This window comes from Saccoglossus kowalevskii, chromosome 2 (assembly GCF_978046115.1).
Source record: "Saccoglossus kowalevskii chromosome 2, keSacKowa6.1, whole genome shotgun sequence".
Lineage (NCBI taxonomy): Eukaryota > Metazoa > Hemichordata > Enteropneusta > Harrimaniidae > Saccoglossus > Saccoglossus kowalevskii.
The window spans coordinates 41,928,322-41,949,378 of NC_140642.1; the positions used below are offsets into that span (position 1 = coordinate 41,928,322).

The window sequence follows — 21,057 nt, forward strand, 5'->3', positions numbered from 1 at the left end:
CACACAAACTTTAAAATACACTACACAAAGCAAAATGCTCAAAAAAATAGTACCGGTATAAGAATAGGAATATCACACAATGAGTTTTTTTGCAATAAAATACAGTTTGTGGCATAAAACTGCATAATTACTACTATTTAGGGTAGTATAAAATTCTCACTTCCGGTCTGGTTACACTTATAAAAATACACCATGAATATTTACTTTTGAGATATAATTAGCTCCGCTGTCGACTTTGTCGAGCAGAGCTTATCATATGAGTGATTGTCCTCCGTTGTCCGTCGTTCGTGTCAATGTTTTACTTTTTCGACTTCTTCTTAAAAACTACAAGCCTGAATGCTTTGATACTTGGTGTATATGTACCTTGGGTAGAACTCTCTCAGATTTGTTCATTTCATGATGATATCTTCAATTCTCTAATTTTGGTGAATATTTTTGTCATTTTTGGTAAAAAGTGATATTTTCGACTTCTTATTGAAAACTGCAAGTCCAATTGCTTTGATATTACATATATAGGTACTACACGTGGTTCTAACTCAGATTTGTTCATTTCATGATGATATCTTTAATTCTCAAATTTTGGTGAATATTTTTGTAATTTCTGGTAAAAAGTGATATTTTCCACATCTTGTTAAAAACCACAAGTCTGATTGTTTTGATACTATACATATTGTTCATTTTTTAATGATACTTTCAGTTCTTTAATTGAAATGTGCATTGCTAACAGCGGAGCTATCTCAGCCGAGAGGTTGCTTGTTTTTAGTATGTGTTGGTTCTTGAATATTTCAGATTACGTAAAAATGAATAGTTTCTTGATTTTGATACAGGGAAAATGCTTTGGCTGAATCATATGCTGAAGGACAGCCGCTTAGGCATGTGCGCTCTAACTTGCAGCACATGAACATGCAGCAATAAAACAAATCAAAGAAAGCTTAGAAAGAACTCCCGTGTGCTGAGAGTTTTGGAGACACGATAAAAATTATTCCAAAATTACTTATACTTGAGATATTGATGGAATAGCTGAAAACTAATTATGCAAATAAGGTAACTAATATGAACAGATTTAAGCGTAAAACTAATAAGGTCTGCACAATTGTCGCATACGACTTATGTACCACTTCCGTGTCACTGAGAATGTTCTAGAGCCGTACTGTGTCTGGGTGGAATATTCTAGATTTTGTTTAGAAACTGGTTGAATAGGTAATAGAACACTGTCGGAGGCAATAGAAGGTAATGGAACATTCTAGAAATTGGTGGTAAGTTCCAGACTCATTATGTATGCTGATGTAATGGTCTATTTATAGACAGTGTGGGTATATATAGGGGAGTTGTTCAGCACTGAGTTCAGATCGGAGATCTCGTTGAATTGTATTGGAGTTTAAGTATCTAGTTATTGGAGTAGTGGAGTTTTACCGCGTTATTGTACTTGATGTTTGCAGAGTATAATAATACCAGTACCAGTTGAAACCTCATCTGTTGGCTCCGTATTCGTATTTTATCATCGCCACCAGGGAAGTCTTTCTGTTACTGTTGCCATTTTGGTATTTGAACCATCACACCTGTACTATACCAATTACGGTAATATTACGTTGCGTGTGACAACAATGTACCAAGTTTCATTGAAATGTGATTAGAACCAAAAAAATATTAATTATTATACTAATTAGAGAATTAATATGAACAGATTTTAACCCAAAATTAATCAGACTGTCTATTGTCCTAGAGCATTTATGTACCAAGTTTTATTCAAATGTGATGATCAATACTTGAGATATCAGTATTAATTAATTATGTTAATTAGGTGATTAAGAAGCATAAATGTTTACCAAAAACTAATATGGTGCATAGTCTTAGGTTCATTGAAATGTGATGAGTACTATTTAAAAGTTTCATTGAAATCCAATGAGTGGTTTTTAGACATCATAGAACAGCAAAAAATTAACTAGTTCTGCAAATTAGGTAATTAATAGGCACAATTATTTATCCCAAAATTAATCAGGTCTCTGCATAGTCCTAGAATATCTATGTCGCAAGTCTCATTGAAATGTGATGATTAGTACTTGAGATATCAGGTGAAAAGCTGAAAATTAACTAATTATGCTAATAAGGTGATTAATATGCACAAATATTTACCCAAAAACTAATTAGGTCTCTGCACAGTCCTCAAGTAACTATGTACCAAGTTTCATTGAAACGTGATCATTACTACTCGAAATATCAAAAGCTGAAAATTAATTAATTATGCAAATTAGGTAATTAATATGTACTGATATTACCCTAAAAACTATCAGGTATGTGCAGTGTCCCAAGTTTTATTGAAATGTTATGATTAGTACTTGAGATATCAGTGGAAAAGCCGAAAATTGATTAATCATTATGTAAATTAGGTAATTAATAATATTGACAGATTTTTACCCAAAACTAATCTAATCTGCGCATTAGTTCAAAGCATCTATGTGCCAAGTTTCATCAAAATCCAATGAGTGATTCTTTAGATATCAGTGGAACAGTCTTGGAACAGCTAAAAATCAGCTAATTATCATGCAAATTAGGTAATTAATATTCATAGATTTTTACCAAAACCTAATCAACTCTGCGTATTATCCCAGAGTATCTATGTACCAAGTTTCACCAAAATTTGATTAGTGGTTCTTGAGATAACTGTGGAACAAAAAAAGTGACATACATACATACATACATACATACATACATACATACATACATACATACAGACAGGGTAACTACAAAGACTCCCTTTTGTGCTTCGCACACGGGAGTCAAAAATGACTTTGTACTAATTTTTGGGAAGAGTAGGAAATCAAACGGGCGGTGCACCGCGGTCATTACCGCGGTGTACCGCAGAACGCCGGGGAGAGCTGAGGACTGCTTATAATTAGGGTCCTCGGTAATGTGTGAAATACGTACTTAACAGTTTCTTTGTTATTCCACGAGTGATTGTTTTAAAATCCGATGCTGTAAATGAATACGATATGTGCGCTTGTTTAGTATTTAGTACATGTATTTAGCGTCAATTTCCAAAGTGATGGGATACAATTTTTCATGGTACATGTAGGTATGTATACCTTTATTACACTGGAATAAAGTCTACAATTGAAAAAAGGACGATTTACAAAGTTTCAGCGTATCCAAGCCGTATCCTGGTTCTTGATTGATTTGGCAGTACCATGTTCGTTCACCATTTGTGTCACACTCCAGAAAAAATGGCCAGCAAACGAGAAACGGGCAAACTAATCAAAACAGATCAGGCAGACAGCATTGTCTGCATTGCCCTGACAATGACATGATTATTTTCTGTTTCGTTTCATAAATCTTGCCTTGCGCATGTATTCTTGGTTGACTGAATCTTCTTTCAACAAACAACGATACTTTTCTGTTACATGTTCGTGTTCCATGGTACTCGTGAGTGTGAACGGCATTTTGAATGAATAATTATTGACTTTATGATACCGTACGATAACGCTAGCTGGCTCGATTAGAATTTCATTGCGCGTGAACCACTGAGGTCATTGCCCGTTACTGTGCCAACCGCACGTAGTTCAAAAGCACCTGACGTTGTTTTGTTTTTTTTCACTCGAAATGTAAGCGATCGAATACTCTGCGTTCAAAGTACGCTGCCCCGAGTTTGAAATTACAGTAAATTGTAACGCATGGATTTTATTTACATGAAATTTAGTTTATTTCAAAATGATATAGATGTCAAACCATAATTATTATTATTTGAAATGTTGTTTCTTGACTTTTCTGGCTTTAATGTTTTGTGTGTGCGTGTTTGTTTACAATATCATTATCAACAACAGTTATTCAGTGGCCCCGTCTCTGAGGCAGTAAGTCGCGGTTTCGACTAAGTCGCGTAGTTATAAATTATACAAATTATCAGAGGTAAGTAATGTACCTCTGAAATTATACGAAAGCAACGCAATTTTAAGTCGACAATGTTGAAATATTCACAACCCGTACGTAAACAACGGAAAATAAGTTTGCGTAATTATTACAAAGGCAACGCATTATCAAGTCAGCAAAGTTTAAATATTCACAGCAGGTACGCGTACGTAGACAACGGAAAATAAGTTTGCGTAATTATTGCAAAGGCAACGCATTATCAAGTCGACAAAGTTGAAATATTCACAGCCAGTACGTTAAAAATGAAAAACAAGTTTGCGTAATTATTACAAAGCCAACGCATTATCACGTCGGCAATGGTGAAATATTCACAGCCAGTACGTTAAAAATGAAAAATAAGTTTGCGTAATTATTTCAAAGCCAACGCATTATCACGTCGGCAATGGTGAAATATTCACAGCCGTACAGCCAGTACGTAAACAACGGAAAATAAGTTTGCGTAATTATTACGAAGGCAACGCATTATCACGTCGCAATGGTGAAATATTCACAGCCAGTACGTAAACAATGGAAAATAAGTTTGCGTAATTATTACGAAGGCAACGCATTATCACGTCGGCAATGGTGAAATATTAACAACCAGAACGGTAACAATTTTTACGCAGGCAACGCAGAGCCAGTAAAAATTTGCGTCATGGGATGTGTATAATAACTAGGTCAACGCGCGGAGCGCGAATGGTCACCAAGGTAACAACACACTTGTTCAGCGCGTGACTTGGGGTTAAACTTGGGCCAAGGTTTATTAGATTAGTCAGTTTCGCCAAGAAGTGTGCTATTTTTTTTCGCTGATCACCCAGTTGTTGTAGTATATATTGTAGCACCAAGTGTGTGACACTCCCTCTTCGACTTGGGCTTGCTTTTCCTACTTAGTGCATGGTCTCGAGGTAACGTAAACTGCGGCCTCTCATCAAGTGTTTTACACTTGGAATTTATACTTCGCCCGATTATATTGGTATACGCGAAACATTAATCTTTTAAAATAAATCCTGAGACCATACATGATGTAAATTCAAAATAAATAATTATTCTGAGTTGCTTTGCGATGTTATACCAAGACTCGTGAAAATAAAATAGTGTTCTTCTGCAAACTAATTGAGACGATTTTTCCAATCTTTTGGTATCACTCGATTTTTGACTCCCATGTGCGAAGCACAAAATGGGAGTCTTTGCAGTTAGTGTGTCTGTATGTGTGTATGTGTGTATGTGTGTATGTGTGTATGTGTGTCCGACTGTTCCACTGCTATCTCAAGAACCATACATCGGTTTTTGATGAAACTTGGTGCATAGATGCTCTGGGCCAATGCGCAGATTTGATTAGGTTTTGGTAAAAATCCATGCTCGTTAATTACCTAATTTGCATGATAATTAGCTAATTTTTAGCTGTTCTATGACTGTTCCACTGATATCTAAAGAACCACTCATTGGATTTTGATGAAACTTGGTACATAGATGCTCTGAACATATGCGCAGATTTGATTAATTTTTGGTAAAAATCCGTGCATATTAATTACCTAATTTGCATGATAATTAGCTATTTTTTAGTGGTTCCATGACTGTTCCACTGATATCTAAACAACCACTCATTGGATTTTGATGAAACTTGGTACATAGATGCTCTGAACTAATGCTAGGTTTTGATTAGTTTTTGGTAATAATCCGTGGATACTAATTACCTAATTTGCATAATGATTAGTCAATTTTCGGTTTTTCCACTGATATCTCAAGTACTAATCATCACATTTCAATGAAACTTGGTACATAGATGTCATACGACACTGCACAGACCTGATAGTTTGTATGGTAATATCAGTACATATTAATTACCTAATTTGCATAATTAATTAATTTTCAGCATTTGATATAAGTAGTTAGCATTACATTTCAATGAAACTTGGTACTTACATACTCAAGGACTATGCAGAGATTGATTGTTTTCGATAAATATTTGTGCATATTAATCACCTAATTTGCATAATTAGTTAATTTTCAGCTTTTCCACGGGTATCTCAAGTACTAATCATCGCATTTCAATGAAACTTGGTACATAGATCCTTTAGGACTATGCAGAGACCTGATTAGTTTTAGGGTAAATAATTGTGCATATTAATTACCTAATTTGCATAATTAATTTTCAGCTTTTCTACTGATATCTAAAGTACTAATCATCATATTTCAATGAATCTAGAATTATGCAGACCCAATTAGTTTCCGGTAAATATTTGTGCATATTAATCACCTAATTTGCATAATTAACCAACTTTCACACTGATATCTCAGGTACTATACATCACATATCAATGAATGTACATGGATGCTGTAGGACAATAGACAGACCTGAATAATTGTGGGTTAAAATCTGTACATATTAATTACCTAATTTGCATAATTAACCAATTTTAATCTTTCACACTGATATCTAAAGTACCGTAAAAACTCCAAAATTTCGACTGGTTTTAAATAATTTGTGTTAGAAATGTGACGTGTTTTTAGAGTCAAAATTAAGGTGCATTTTCGGACGGTCGAATTTTTCAGAATAGAAATCAGCAAAAAAAAATGGGGATGATAGACAGTGTGCTTCATTAGTTTTTAAAAAATGCAATGTCCGTCAATTGACGTAAACTTCCTCATGTTTCACGGTAAAAGCAAAGGTCGTGGCCGAGTTGTAACTCAAAATCTAAACAAAGTCATCAATCAGTGAGTATTATGACAAGCAAAACAAAACATCAAGACGCGGAGAAGAGGTCAGCACAAAACTAATAGGTCAAAAGACAAAGCTGTCTCGCACTACCTAGGAAAACTTGCGAATGTTCGAAGTACAGGTACCCATTGGACAAAAGATACATGGAAGTTTAGCAAACGATCTCCCCGACCCAGTGCAATGTATCCGGTTAGAATCAAAGCTCACGTGTCCCTTATTTGAGCACCGTACCGGTGATTTGAGGGACCAAATTCTGCCGTAAATTCGCCCTTGGATTAAAAAATATAATGGGATTTAAGAAAATAAAATGGGACTTTTAAGGTGTATTTTGGAGTCATTTTTCGGACATTTCAATCAATCCTGCCGGCTAAAATAGTCTAAGTTTTACCGTAGTCATTGACGTCTGTCTATTCAAGAGTACACGTGTATGATTTTTATCGTGACTAGCGTGAGCGGGTAAGCTTCCTTTCGAGAATGAGCTGTTATCACTGTGAACAATGTTAAATTATTCTTCAGATGACCAGTTTATTTTTTAAAAACAACTAATTTTTTTATTTAAAAAAAATCATGCCGTTTTCGCATCATCCAGCTTTTTGATTGGTTAATTAGCGATTTGACCTATTTGACCTAAGAGAACATGGCGGATATCCTACAGCATCAAACGTTTATACGAGATCGGAATCATTCGCTTACGATGAAACTAAGTTGACTTTTATTTGTATTTCATAACCATTCAACAAATTTATTTTGTGTACATTATTATAATCACTACTGAGTACAGTAATAATCAACAATTCAGAAACGCAGCATGCCGAGATTTTTGTGTTCGTTTTTATTTGAAACTTCGTTTATTTAGAATATATTTTCGTTACCAATAAAATAAAAATCTCTCAGTCAATCAGAAACCCGGATTCATGCCTTTGAGGAAGGTCCCGTTTGAACGCTCACATCGTTTTTTTTTTCGTTTGGGGGAAAACTAAAACTGGTCGCAATTTTCGAATAAGAATGAGTCGGCAATTTTTAGTGGAGTCGAAAATTTGGAGGTAAATAAAACACCGAAACCCGGCAAATAAATAGGCGGTCAAATTTTTAGAGGGGTCGAAATTTTGGAGTTTTCACGGTGCTAATTATTCCATTTCAATGAAACTTAGTACAAAGATGCTCTAGGACAATGTACAAACCTAATTAGTTTGGGGTAAAAATCTGTTCATATTAATTCCCTAATAAGCATAATAATTCATAATTTTTTGGTTCTAATCACATTTCAATTAAACTTGGAGACATAGATTTTCTGTTACATTGCGCAGACCTCATTAGTTTTACACTCAAATCTGGTCATATTAATTTTCTGATTTGCATAATTAGTTTTCAGCTAAGTAATTTCGAATTATATTTAATGTGTCTCCAATACTCTCAGCACATGGGAGTTCTTTCTAAGCTTTCTTTGATTAATATTTGAACTTGGCGGCAAGTAATCTTCAGTTTCCCAGTCTATTGTGTCCATTCATAGTCTTAACAATAGGGTGTAAATTGCCATGCGAGCCTACTGCACACGACCGCGGTAAACCAGGGTCATGGAATCTATGCATAAATTTGCATAAAATGCGTTCGACCGGCGAGCACCCATCACCACCGCGGTAATGACCGCGGTTAACCGCGAGTTTGATTTCCTACTCTTCCCTAATACATAAAGTAAGTTCAAGGCTTTCTCTCTTTCATAGCATAAAAATGGTTTTCACCCTTGCTTAATTATGACACCCTCTAATGGTTTAGCCCCCTATTTTACGCTATGACCCAAAACAGTTTTTGTTTTACGCTTCGCATGTTGATTTTCCCTCAATTATGTTTGGTGGTCATTACTGCTGTCGCTGGAATCTCGCCGCAAATGTTTTTGTCGTACTTTACTTAGCTTACGCCGAGGAAAAAAACCCCAAATTGCAACTTTTGCAAATGGTGAACACCATTAGCCTAACAATGCTTTCACTTTTGTCACCATGTTTATTTCACGATTCCCAAATCTTTGTTTTCCGGGCACCTCTAATAAATCTAATAAATTAATCGAACTAAATTAATGACATAATCAAAAACTCATAGCATAGCAATGCATGATTGCATATTTTAATACATACACACTCAAAATATTTATCAATTATAACTCTGACAATTATAACAGACTCGATGTTCAAACCGTGCCCGTGCTGAGCGTTGTCAATTCATTTGGGACTAAATTCATAAAGTTCGCTTGTGTCCCTGAACCGGGCAGCACGATGTGTTCGGGACTTGAGAAATGCACAGAACCCCGTTCAGCGATTCAATTCAAAATGGCCGACTGGCAGCCATCTTGTTTTTTGAAAATGTTGTATTTTGGACATGAATTGTCAGTTTTCATTCAAACTTGGTACATAGATTATACATGTTATATACATGTCCATGACAATTTCTTTCGAAATTGAATCAAAGATGGCCGACTGACAGGCATCATTTAGCTCCGCTGTCGACTTTGTAGAGCGGAGCTTATCATATGGGTGATGGTCCGTCGTCGTCGTCGTCCCGGTCATTGTTTTACTTTTTCGACTTCTTCTTGAAAACTACAAGCCTGAATGCTTTGGTACTTGGTGTATATGTACTTGGGTAGACCTCTCTCAGATTTGTTCATTTCATGACATCTTCATTTCTCTAATTTTGGTGAGTATTTTTGTCAATTTTATTAAAAAGTGATATTTTCGACTTCTTGTAAAAACCGCAAGTTCAATTGCTTTGATATTACATATATAGGTACTACATGTGGACCTCTCTCAGATTTGTTCATTTTGTAATGATATCTTCTGTTCTTTAATTGAAATGTGTATTGCTAACAGCGGAGCTATCTCAGCCGATAGGCTGCTTGTTATTAGTCCAAGAAAATTGTTCAGCTTGGAATGCGTCTGAACCCCTCATTAGTATGCAAGAATGTAGGAATATACCAGGAAAATTGTTTTTCTGGAGTATTGTAGTGTATTTTACTTATGAAAGGTCAACAAGTGCATGGAGATTTTATGAAAATGTGTGGATGTTAACAGTTGCACAATAAATGATGGACTATTTTGGGCGTAGCTATAAGTACTCACACGTGTGCATGATTCCAGTAGTTTGTAGTGTGAAGAAACGCCATTAGAAAATAAGTATTGTGTAATTTGTAGTGAGAATGTATTCAAATAGATTAATGTTTATGAATCTGGTTTCTTTTTAAACTGTATTTATATAATACAAATTGTTTATGAAAATGTTTTTTATATTTTTTCGATGGATTGAATTTACAAATATTGAGTTATTTTGTTATACCATCACTCGAATTATGTGAACTACGAATTTCTGATAGTTTAGACTTTGTGTTCTTGCGAACGGGAAGACATTTACTGGTGTACAGTGAGTGGACATCGATAAAATCGAATGTATTTCGAAAGTTGTGAAATCATAGTACTGTTTTGGCATTATATGACTTGCAGTTCCCTTTTGATGGATTTTGTGTCACTGGCCGTGATATCGAACTGTAGTATTATGTAAATCTGCCCCGGGAAAATCTGCAAGCAAAGTTTAAATTGCCATTTTCCGCTGCGTCATAACGTGGAGTATGCACAATTGTTCGTCTTGTGTTCCTCAATGCATTTAAAAATCCCTTTGGATTTGAGGGACTTGGTGTGACTGACCGTGGTGTTTGTAAACTTTAGTCGAACTGTAGTAGTATGTAAATCTGCCACAACGTGGAGTTGCCATCGTCTCTTGTTTACCAACTCATTTAAATACGTTTGTGTTCTCGACTGAAGTGATTTCCATTTACTTCGTCTGTTATAAATCAACTGTATTAGCTTCCTTCGTACGTCCTATTGCCATCGGGATTATGTCTACCACACTCGGCGGTGTAGTGCGCATCGATCCCGAACTCGGAAATCAACTGCAAATCGTGATAATCCAGTCACGTAATTTCTTGATCGAGGTGAAAGAAACATGGCTGCCATAACGCCTGTCGTTCGACTACATCGCTCGTGTTTCTCTTCCTTCTCTGTTTTCTTTGATTTTTTTTTTCATTCAATTAAACAGCGATTTGGCTGTGGCCATGCATTAAGTCATTGTCGACTGTTTTTTTTTCTTCGAATTGGTTGATTGTCATAGTATATACGCTAAGTACAATTAAATGTCCCGAGTTGAACAGTGGTGATTTCTAAGGTTCAAAATAAACAAACATGATTATTTAATTTAGTTTGATTCCTTCAGTTAAAAATTGAGTTTCCAAAATAAATAAATAATAAACGCAGGTCGTACCCACATGTATACTTCAAGTTATCATTAAAACAAAGTCAAAGTCTTTGAAATTGCTTTTCTGCCTGTTCACCAATCCATTGTTCCAAAAACACACCTTTAAACTCTTATTTTCCCAGCATCGAGATGGCTCTGCCAACTCTTGTTCATAATTTTCATCCAAAACTACCTCTCCCAACACTTCTACTGAATCAGTGACAGATGGGTCGTACCATTACAAATCTCCATGGAAAATGTAGAGGGGTGTCAGGGCTACATTTTGATGGGAATTATAGTGGTGATGATGAAACAAACCCAGGTCCTTGTGATATAAAAAGACCTGAATTAACAGTCAAGTTATTAAAGGTACATCAAGGTTTACTCAGATTTATGAATGCAGTTTCTTGAGCATGTGAGATTTCGGACCTGGGTCAATGAAAATTTTCAGTTATCAGATTAAGGGAAATCACTTTATGATGAGTTGTACTCGCATAAAGGAGTACATATTAATTCAATTGTTTGCGGATGTTCCATGTATTATTTTAACATGAGTATTTTATAATTAAATAACTGGGACTGTGACATTCATGTCTTGTTTAAATTGTTATAAGAATATTAGGATTTATATCAATAATATTTGACTTTTTCATCTCATGTTGTCAAACAGAAGTTTGAGAAATGAAGAAATAATTTTACCATAGAAACCATGGGGGAAAAAAGTCCATTTTCCATGGCATTGACACTTATTTTTCGAAATTATGTGTGGTGATCCTTTAAATGTTGGTATCGTAAACCTCATTATTCATTAATAGAATTCTATTTGATATTCAAATTTATTAGGATTCCATATAGTGAAACATAGTACCGTACTCGACCGCGTTAGCGCCCATGCCCGGGCAAGCGCCCACCCCCCACTTTTGCGCAATTTTTATATTCGGGGTCACATTCGGCGAAGCGCCCACCCCTTCAAAATGCAACTAATTTGAAACTTGGTTTTGCACAACGAATCTTGGTAATCGTTTTTATGTGATACAGCGTGGATATCGACCGCTGTGAACATGTTGTGAATGCGTAGAACACGGTAACCGTGCGTAAACTACGCTTCGACAATGATATGTTAATACAAGTAAAATGCGGTAAATATTTCATGCCATATTCAGTTTACCTCTCAAAAATGGCTAGTTACTAGTTTTTTGGAAAAACTGTGTCGTTTATTCGCTGAAATCAATTCCAAGAGATCGTACTTCGACATCGATAATTCACTTCCGCATTGCGTTACCGGAAAGTCTTCGGGAATTTCCGAAGAATTGCGTCAGTACAACACAGCATTGTGATTGGTTAATAACCAACTTGACCCATTAGGTCAAAGGACGCCACTGCAGGTGAAATCTGCAAATGCATCATGGCGGAAAGTGATTTTCATCGAGAGTTTGCGTACGATCCAACACCTTCGTCAGTGGAGATATGACAATTTTGACTTCGACTGTGTTCCAACAGACTCAAATAATTTTTAATTTCGTAAATTCTGGTGGTACGTAATTAATATTGTAATAAAATGTGCATATTTTTTGTGATCATTTCTGTTTCTTCATTGTGAAAATCAATGACACTCAACTAATTTCGTAATTTGATTTCCCTCAAAGACGTAATCTGTTACTTGATGAATCAAATTTTTCATTTGCACTCTTTTTCGAGGGGGGGGGGTGCTCGGGTAAGCGCCCACCCCTAAAAAATCGTGATTTTCTGAGTTGAGGCCCCTGGGCGCTAACGCGGTCGAGTACGGTACATTCATTTTATGTCAATAAATACTAACTGGAATTTATCCAAAGTGCTGTGACAATATTTATTGTCTATGCCATCCTCCACTTGTGTGACCTACGAAAGACGTCCGCTCACAATTTTTGAATGCCTAGTCATGTCATTCCTAAAATAGTCCTATTGGATTTTTTTAGTATTTCTTCCAAGGGGCCAAAATACTAAGGAATCCTTATAAAACCACTCAGCAGATTTCAACGAAACCTAATACATTGGTGCACTGGTGTTATCAACATACTTGGTTAGTTTATTGCATATTAATTTCCTAATTTACATAAATTAGCCTATTGTAAGCTGTTCGGTATGCTAAGAATAACCTTTTAGATTTCAGTGAATACTTGGTACATTGTACTCGCGGATAGTCCAAAGATTACTTTAATGTTGAAATTCATGCATATTTAATACATAATTTGCATAAATTAGGCAATTTACCACTATTATAACCACTATTTTCAATAAAACTTGGTGGCTAAGTACTCCTGAGTACTCCACAATCATTATTATTTTAGGGTTGAAACTGTGCAGATTAAATACATGTAGTTTGCATAATTTAGATAAGTTTTCTCATATTGATGCTTTTACCCTCATTTATTGGGAACTAAGTCACAGACATCGTATAGTACATGTACAAACCTCAAACAAACCTCACCTTTTGCCTCTTCTGCCTTGTTAACTTGACATCACTAACTCAGCGATAACTTGATGCAGGTTTTCTAAATTGTTAGCACTAACTCTTTACAGTTTATTCAACCACATCTTAGAAATTCATCTTTCAATCAGATACATGCATACATCGATCTAAATATATCCTTCATGGCTAGAGAGCTAATGCATGTCAGCAAAGGTGAGACATCTCAATCCTGAGTCTGAAACATTTATAACTGCCTGCCACTTAAATAACTGGATTGTACAGAAATTTTACCTGTTTTGATCTGTCTGTGTTAGTACTAAGTATTATAATTTTGATTTTAACAGAATGTTGTATGTTTGAAATCTGCATACTAGTATATTTGTAACTGTACATTTCACTGACAAGTCCTTGACAGTCAAAATGAGTATAGATAATGAAAATCATGTTTGGTATTAAGATTAAATATTCCTAATGGGATAAGCATGGAATTGCCATTACCCAGATTAGAATAATAATTGAGAGAATCAGCTTAGTGAGTTAAATTACTTTCAAGTCTGTGATCACTATTTTATGGATTGTTCCTGTGCAGATTTTACATAAAATTACTTGCATAATTTATGTCATTTTAGGTTTTGGTAATCCCAGTACAATCACATACTATAATCAGTATATAATCGTGTTACATACCGATGTTCAAAACACCTTGATATGTTTTTCAGCTCCACTGTCATTAAAGATGACTGAGCGGAGGTCATGGGTTGACCCATCGCCGTACACCGTACAACATCCCATCACTGTCATCAAAGATGACTGAGCGGAGGTCATGGGTTGACCCATCGTCGTACACCGTACAACATCCCATCACTGTCATTAAAGATGACTGAGCGGAGGTCATGGGTTGACCCATCGTCGTACACCGTACAACATCCCATCACTGTCATTAAAGATGACTGAGCGGAGGTCATGGGTTGACCCATCGTCGTACACCGTACAACATCCCATCACTGTCATCAAAGATGACTGAGCGGAGGTCATGGGTTGACCCATCGTCGTACACCGTACAACATCCCATCAGCTTTTTAGCTTTGCCGGGCAGACTTCTCTTATTTTGTTCATTTCGTTCATTCTCTAATTTTGCTGAATATTTTTGTCATTTTTGGTAATAAGTGATATTTTTGACTTCTTGTTGAAAACTGTAAGTCAGATATTATATATATACCGTTAAAATCCTAATATACGCTGCATACATAATAGTAACCGTACCCCTAATTTCAGCTTCAGGGTTAAAGAGTTCCTAACAAAAATTGAAAACATGAAATGTACCTATTACAAATCGCACCCCAATTCAACAAGACCTGACTGACTTCATTGTTTCAACCAGCTGGTCCAAAACGGCATTGTTCCTAATCCTATTAATTTGTTTCGACAACATGCCTAAAAATAAAATAAAAAATAAAAATGCCTCTTTATTGTTCAGTGGTGATAAGATGTCAGACACGCAATGAGACTGCTTTTGTTCTGGTGGCAACCTTTGTCAATACTCCTTATGAATACGTCCGTGTTTCGTAAGTTTTTGACAATAATCTGTTATCATCGTCAAAGTGTTAAATTCTTTTTCAATGCTCTTTTCTTTTGAAAACAACTAACACTGGGCAAAATCTTTGATATATATACGGCGGGTACATGAGCATATTCGCACGCGTATATTCCCGATATTCGTTAGTCGGCACACGCGCACATTCAATGTATGTACGGGGAATACGCAATGTATATTCACACATTCGGAACATACTGATAGGTAAATGTACACAGCAGTATATTTACGGAGACCAGAAGTATGCAGTGCCCACATTAACATACACGTAATTCAGAACAATGCTGTCTAATGTATTTCTACGTATACGTAGTATATACAGACACGTGATGAACCACTGCACAGAATTAATACTGGCACAGACGAAAGATTTTTTCGTTAGTGTGGGGGAGGGGAGGCAGAAGTGTTAATCCGAAAATTCATTGTCTTTTCTTGTTTGTGATTGGTTCAGGCAATGTTTCGAGGATCGCGTCGTAGCTCCTTCTTTGGTAGTGGAGGCGTGTAAATGGTGAGAGCCGGGTTACCGCAAAAGTTGGTTAACGCTATGGCCATTTATACACTACAATATTTTATTTATTAAAAAAATATAACAAGAGCCTTTATGCAAGCCTAACGAACACTTTACACTAGCCTGTATCGGTTAATTGCTGAACAGCCTGAGCCCTTTGTCAATTTGAGTAGAGCTCTTTGATAACAATAAAGGATCAGACAGAAGCAAGGAACAACGGACATCATATGGTATCACCTGGCCAACATGAATTAATAGTAATTTAGGGGAAGAGGTCAATTAATTAGATCGGACATCAATTTTCGACTTTTGCATACTTGCGTTTTTTTCTGACACATAAAATTGCGTATATAGCGATTTGTAGGCTATAATCAAAAACGATCCACTGAATACAAGTTATAATAGTTACAATGAAATGGTATGAACTAAGTGTGAAAAATTGAACAATGACTTTTCTATGTGTTTGAAATGACACGGCTAGACACGCTACATCAACTGGAAGTTAAACACAACGCCATGACTTCCTTGCGTGAACGATTTGCTTGGAGACTGTGGGCAAGATCTTCCAAATAAACTTTGACTTGGTGAATATGAGATGGGGATTGAGATCAGCCTGAACGTCAGACAATAGACAACTAAAATGGAAATGGAACATCTTGTTCCTGGATTAATGCAAATTAATGCAACAATTATGTAACTGATTTGAAAAGGGCTCGTCACTTCAGTGGTTAAAAGTCACATTTGCATATAGCATTTTGTTAGTAGGGGTGTGTGATTGCGAAATTCAACATTTCACAGTTTCATCACGTTCGATTATTCTTTTATTTCCACCAGTAATACAGATATTTGTCATTTTAGTATTCTGTACGTACTAAAAACATAGTGTTTGATTTGTTAGTGACAATAAAAAAAATGACGGTTCCAACTCAGGCCATAATAATAACGTCCAACCAGTGTATTGCGCCCTCCATATTTTTGACAATGTTTTATGGACGCCCGTTCATGCAAAGAATTGTGAGACACTCTACCACAAAGCTGAAATGAATATATATACCCGAACAAGAGACTGCACCATTGGAGTATCTCTCTCATTGGAGTACCATAGACTATGGAAGACGGGAAATTTCTAGTAAAATGTATTTAGGAATTCAAATGATAGTAAGAGACGTTTATTCACATTTATAAATGAAAACTGATAACAAAATACAAGTTTACAGATTCGGAAAAGGGTCGTCGTGACCCAAATATAAATAGGCTTTCTAAACAATATGAATTATTTCTTTGCAATTCTCGCTGCAGTAAACAGTAGATGTATGTGACTATGAATATCACTGCAGTGATTCAATGTTGTATTTATGACAATAATTAAAATTAAAATTTAGATTTTGTTGAATAAAGATAAGAAAAACATGAACCAGTAAACCGTTGCGCTGCTAAGCATGAATAATTAACTGATGTCAATGTCACGTGATGTGAATGCACTAAAACATGAATCGTCAGTCTAGTTTTCACAAACATTTACACAGTTCCTAATGCAATGCCAAGTACCACACAGCAGATTCAACTATAGACTTCTATGGTTCAACGAGAACAATGAGAATTGTGTTTGAAAATCTGAAACGTCACTGCAAAGAGTACTAGCGAGAAATATCCATAGTTGTTTGAAATGCACAAATACTAAACTGTCGTAGATTCCACTTCTCCGATCCACCTAGTAACTGACACTGCCCTCTGCACTTGTCAATTACAGCGAAGCAAGGTTGCGTGTTAATGTTTGTGACATTTTTTTTAATTTTCAAAATTTAGTGTTCTCTTGCAAGGAATATTTCAATGGTTTTTTACCTTGCCCGTACCATCAAAGATGAAAGGGAAAGGTATATTAAGGGAAAGATTTTGTCCGTCGTTGTCGTTGTCGTTGTTGTCGTCGTCGTCGTTAATAATTGTTATTGTGTGCATAATAACTTTAGTAATTCTATTCCAAACATCATCAAACTTGGTCACCTTATTCATCAGTATAATGTCTTTCCTGAGTTTGAACAACAGATGTCTTGTATGAAAATATCATGCAAAAATTGAGAAAATCTGATAAAATATTTTGACTGTTTCTACTTGACTGATCACTGGTGATACACATCAAAGGTCACTGATCTCAGTGGAAATATGCATTGTTGTATGTGTTCAATGAAGCAAATGATTTATCTTGTAATATTATCCTTGGTAATGTATCCCAGAATCCCATACTGGGTTTCAAAACCAACTCATGGAGAGATTGCACAGTCTGATACACATTTGCAAACCTACCAATAAAATCTTTACAGAAAACAAGATGTCAGAAAATCAATATAAGCACTCCTATGAACTGGGTACCAAACTTTGATCAAGATCTGAAGCTAATAGAAAATCTGTTTAGTTCAAAGTTATCAAATCAAAAACATTTCATCCACATTTTAAAAAAGAAAATTGTTCTAAAATATATGTATTCTGTATTTGACAAACAGTTCATACGACAAATGAAAACTCGCAGGAATATGTTTCAGCTATTAGAACAGAATGATAGTTTTCATAATACTAGTTTAAAAAAAATGAACTTCGAAGATTGCAGTGTTTGAAGATGTAGATTCTCAGGTGGCAACAGTACTATTGACTTCTCCCTCCACTGGACACCAACTAACTATTTAAGTTGATTTGCATGCAAAGCAGAGCTTGCAACATGATAGCTATTCATAAAGGGTGTTTTTTTTTGTGTTTTTTTACTTTTCATATAATACTGTAGTCACACAATGAGGCAGTTCATATTTGTATCAGTGAATCATTAATTTTTGACAGACACCTGTACAAAATACTTGGACAAAAGCTAGCTAAGATTTTCTGTTATCTTGCATGTTTTATGAATCTATTCACGTCTAAATGCAGAACTTTTTTTTTGCGATGTATTTATTTTTATATTAAAATATCTGAATTACTTTGAATAAAACTGGAAATTATGTACCTTAAAATAATTAAACAAATAAGGCACCAATGTTTTTGTAAGATATTTTACATCTTTAGCTCCGCTGTCGACTTGGTCGAGCGGAGCTTATCATATGAGTGATTGTCCGTCGTCGTCCGTTGTCCGTGTCAATGTTTTACTTTTTCGACTTCTTCTTGAAAACTACAAGCCTGAATGCTTTGATACTTGGTGTATATGTACCTTGAGTAGACCTCTCTCAGATTTGTTCATTTTGTAATGATATCTTTAGTTCTCTAATTTTGGTGAATATTTTTGTAATTTTTGGTAAAAAGTGATATTTTTTTTACTTCTTGTTAAAAACCTCAAGTCCAATTGCTTTGATATTACATATATAGATACTACATGTGAACCACTCTCAAATTTGTTCATTTTGTAATGATATCGTCAATTCTCTAATTTTGGTGAATATTTTTGTCATTTTTGGTAAAAAGTGATATTTTCTTCTTGTTAAAAATCACAATCATTTATGGTGAAAAATTATATTTTTGAATTCTTGTTGAAAACAGCAAGTCCCATTGCATTGATACTTTGCATATTGTTCATTTTCTAATATCTTCTGTTCTTTAATTCCTAATTTTCGAGTTGTTAGTTTTCTACGGAATTCCGCTAGAGGGCGCATCCAAAATACCCGGATGACGAGCCTGAGTGGGGTTGTTTTTATTGAAGTTCTGTATTCTTACATGCGTAAATCAATAGATTGGAAAAGCAAAAAAGTCCCAGAACTCCGCAAAATTCTTCAGGATCGTGGTGTAACTTGCAGCAATGTTCGTAAAGCTAAACTGTTTGAACTTGTTGAGTTAGCAAACGAGTTAAATGTTCGCCAAGAGTCAAACAATCATCGTCGTACTGTAAAACACGAGTTGACGATAACTCTGGTAGATCCGTGTAACGTAAAAACTTGGCAAAAAAAACTTCATACTTTGCCTTTGTGTTAAATAGCTGATATGTTCGCATATTTGTTGCATCGAAGTGACTGGACAACAGCCAGACTGAAAGAATATCGACTTATTAATGGTTACTTACTTCATAATTTCCGTAAAGCTTCATCATGTGCAGAATACAGAATTTAATTTCATTATGGCAGAGTGTATTCGGCAATGATCCATGAAGGAAAATCCTTACAAGCCATGGTTTATTATTAAATCAAACTCTAAAATAGTTTCTGGTGTTTGTAACTGTGTAGTGTAAGTTTGATTTAATATTTTATTCACCAGGCGATCAGCAGATGCAGTTATCATAAATGGACACACGTTTTTTTCCTTCCGTAGTTATTTTAACTTCAACTTCGCAAAAAATGCCATCATAAGGATTCTGAACAAGAAGATCGATGTGGGAATTGGCAACGAGCGAATTTTTCATCAAATCCGGCTCAATGTTTTCGTTTGCGCTCGTCTCGGGAAGCTGACAGAGTCTTCGTTTTTCAATCGATGTATAACTGCGGTTGAAAGACGGCTGTCTCCAGTTATTGAACTAAAAAAATACTGGCGCAGGATGGAAAATGCCGTGAACAAACCCGGGAATATAGTTTGGCGTCCACTCAGATTCCCGACGACACATTCGAATCCACTGGCGTTGAAGTGTTGATTTCTTGGACGAAAGAAATGTATGAAAAGTTACGCCTTTCATCTCAGGATATTGCGCTATTTTTTCTTTTTAATTGAACCCAAGGAATAGTCTGGGGCATTACAATGCCAGTTAACCATTTTGACCAATTCTTGCTAAACGTTTGTAAAAAATAAGACTTCGGCAACAGTAACTACTAGTATATTGCTTACAGCAGACGCCGCTCAAATTTCAACCCCACCATGAACGTTGAACGGACTGTCATCCGGGTACTTTGAGAACGCCCTCTATCGAATTTTGTGAGAAAAATAGTCACTCGGAAATTAGGAATTGAAATGTGCATTGCTAACAGCGGAGCTATCTCAGCCGAGAGGCTGCTTGTTTAAGGACATTCGGTAGACTAATTCCCCACTGTTGGTTCAACCCCAAAACTTGTTTGTATTCAAAATTAATTATGACAATGCATATTTATATTGAAACAAACTGTGATAAAGGGAATTATATTATATAACAAAGGGCAAGGTCACCAGAGTTCAACTATGTTCTGAATATTCATGGTTGATCAACTCATTTGACTGCTGACAATTTTTGATATTTTTTATTGGTGCATATTTCGGTGAGTTGTTTGATTGAAGTGACCTGATACCATCTTTGAATTTCATTCATGTGTATTTTTATTGACCTGAATAATTTTTACAGCGCTTACCTGACATTTTGTTAATGAATTGGTTCTCAGCCAATTGACCTTTACCCCTTTGGACAGCACTCTCCTGATATGATATGAAATTATTTTGTGTTTTTATTTTGGTGACTGCAGGCATGTTTCAAAATAAGGTGTACTCATTTTCTTTATGCTTCTTGTATCAATAATGGCCCACAAACATATTCCAGGGCTTACCTCTCTGGATTGTCTCACTGTAAGCTAAATAGGTCAGTATTTCTGGTGCATTATTATAGATCTTCAGCTTATAAATTATTTACTGATGTAGAGTAAAGTCCTTTGCATACACAAATACCTACAATTAGGAACACTAATAGTATA

General features: G+C 35.5%; 1 protein-coding gene across 6 annotated transcripts in view; it reads left to right on the plus strand.

Annotated features, from left to right (window-relative positions):
* Nucleotides 1–21,057, plus strand: part of LOC102809252 (vitamin D3 receptor-like) — a 128,985-nt gene that overhangs the window by 82,497 nt on the left and 25,431 nt on the right. Inside the window, exon 1 of one of the 6 annotated variants that reach the window (XM_085495686.1) lies at nucleotides 8,166–8,311. The exons of 3 other annotated variants lie outside the window; for them this stretch is intronic. The gene's annotated coding sequence lies outside the window, so the exon portion shown is untranslated. Of the gene's footprint in view, nucleotides 1–8,165; nucleotides 8,312–9,985; nucleotides 10,025–21,057 lie in introns of those variants that run through there. 2 more of the 6 variants (XM_085495679.1, XM_085495701.1) reach the window with 2 other exon arrangements.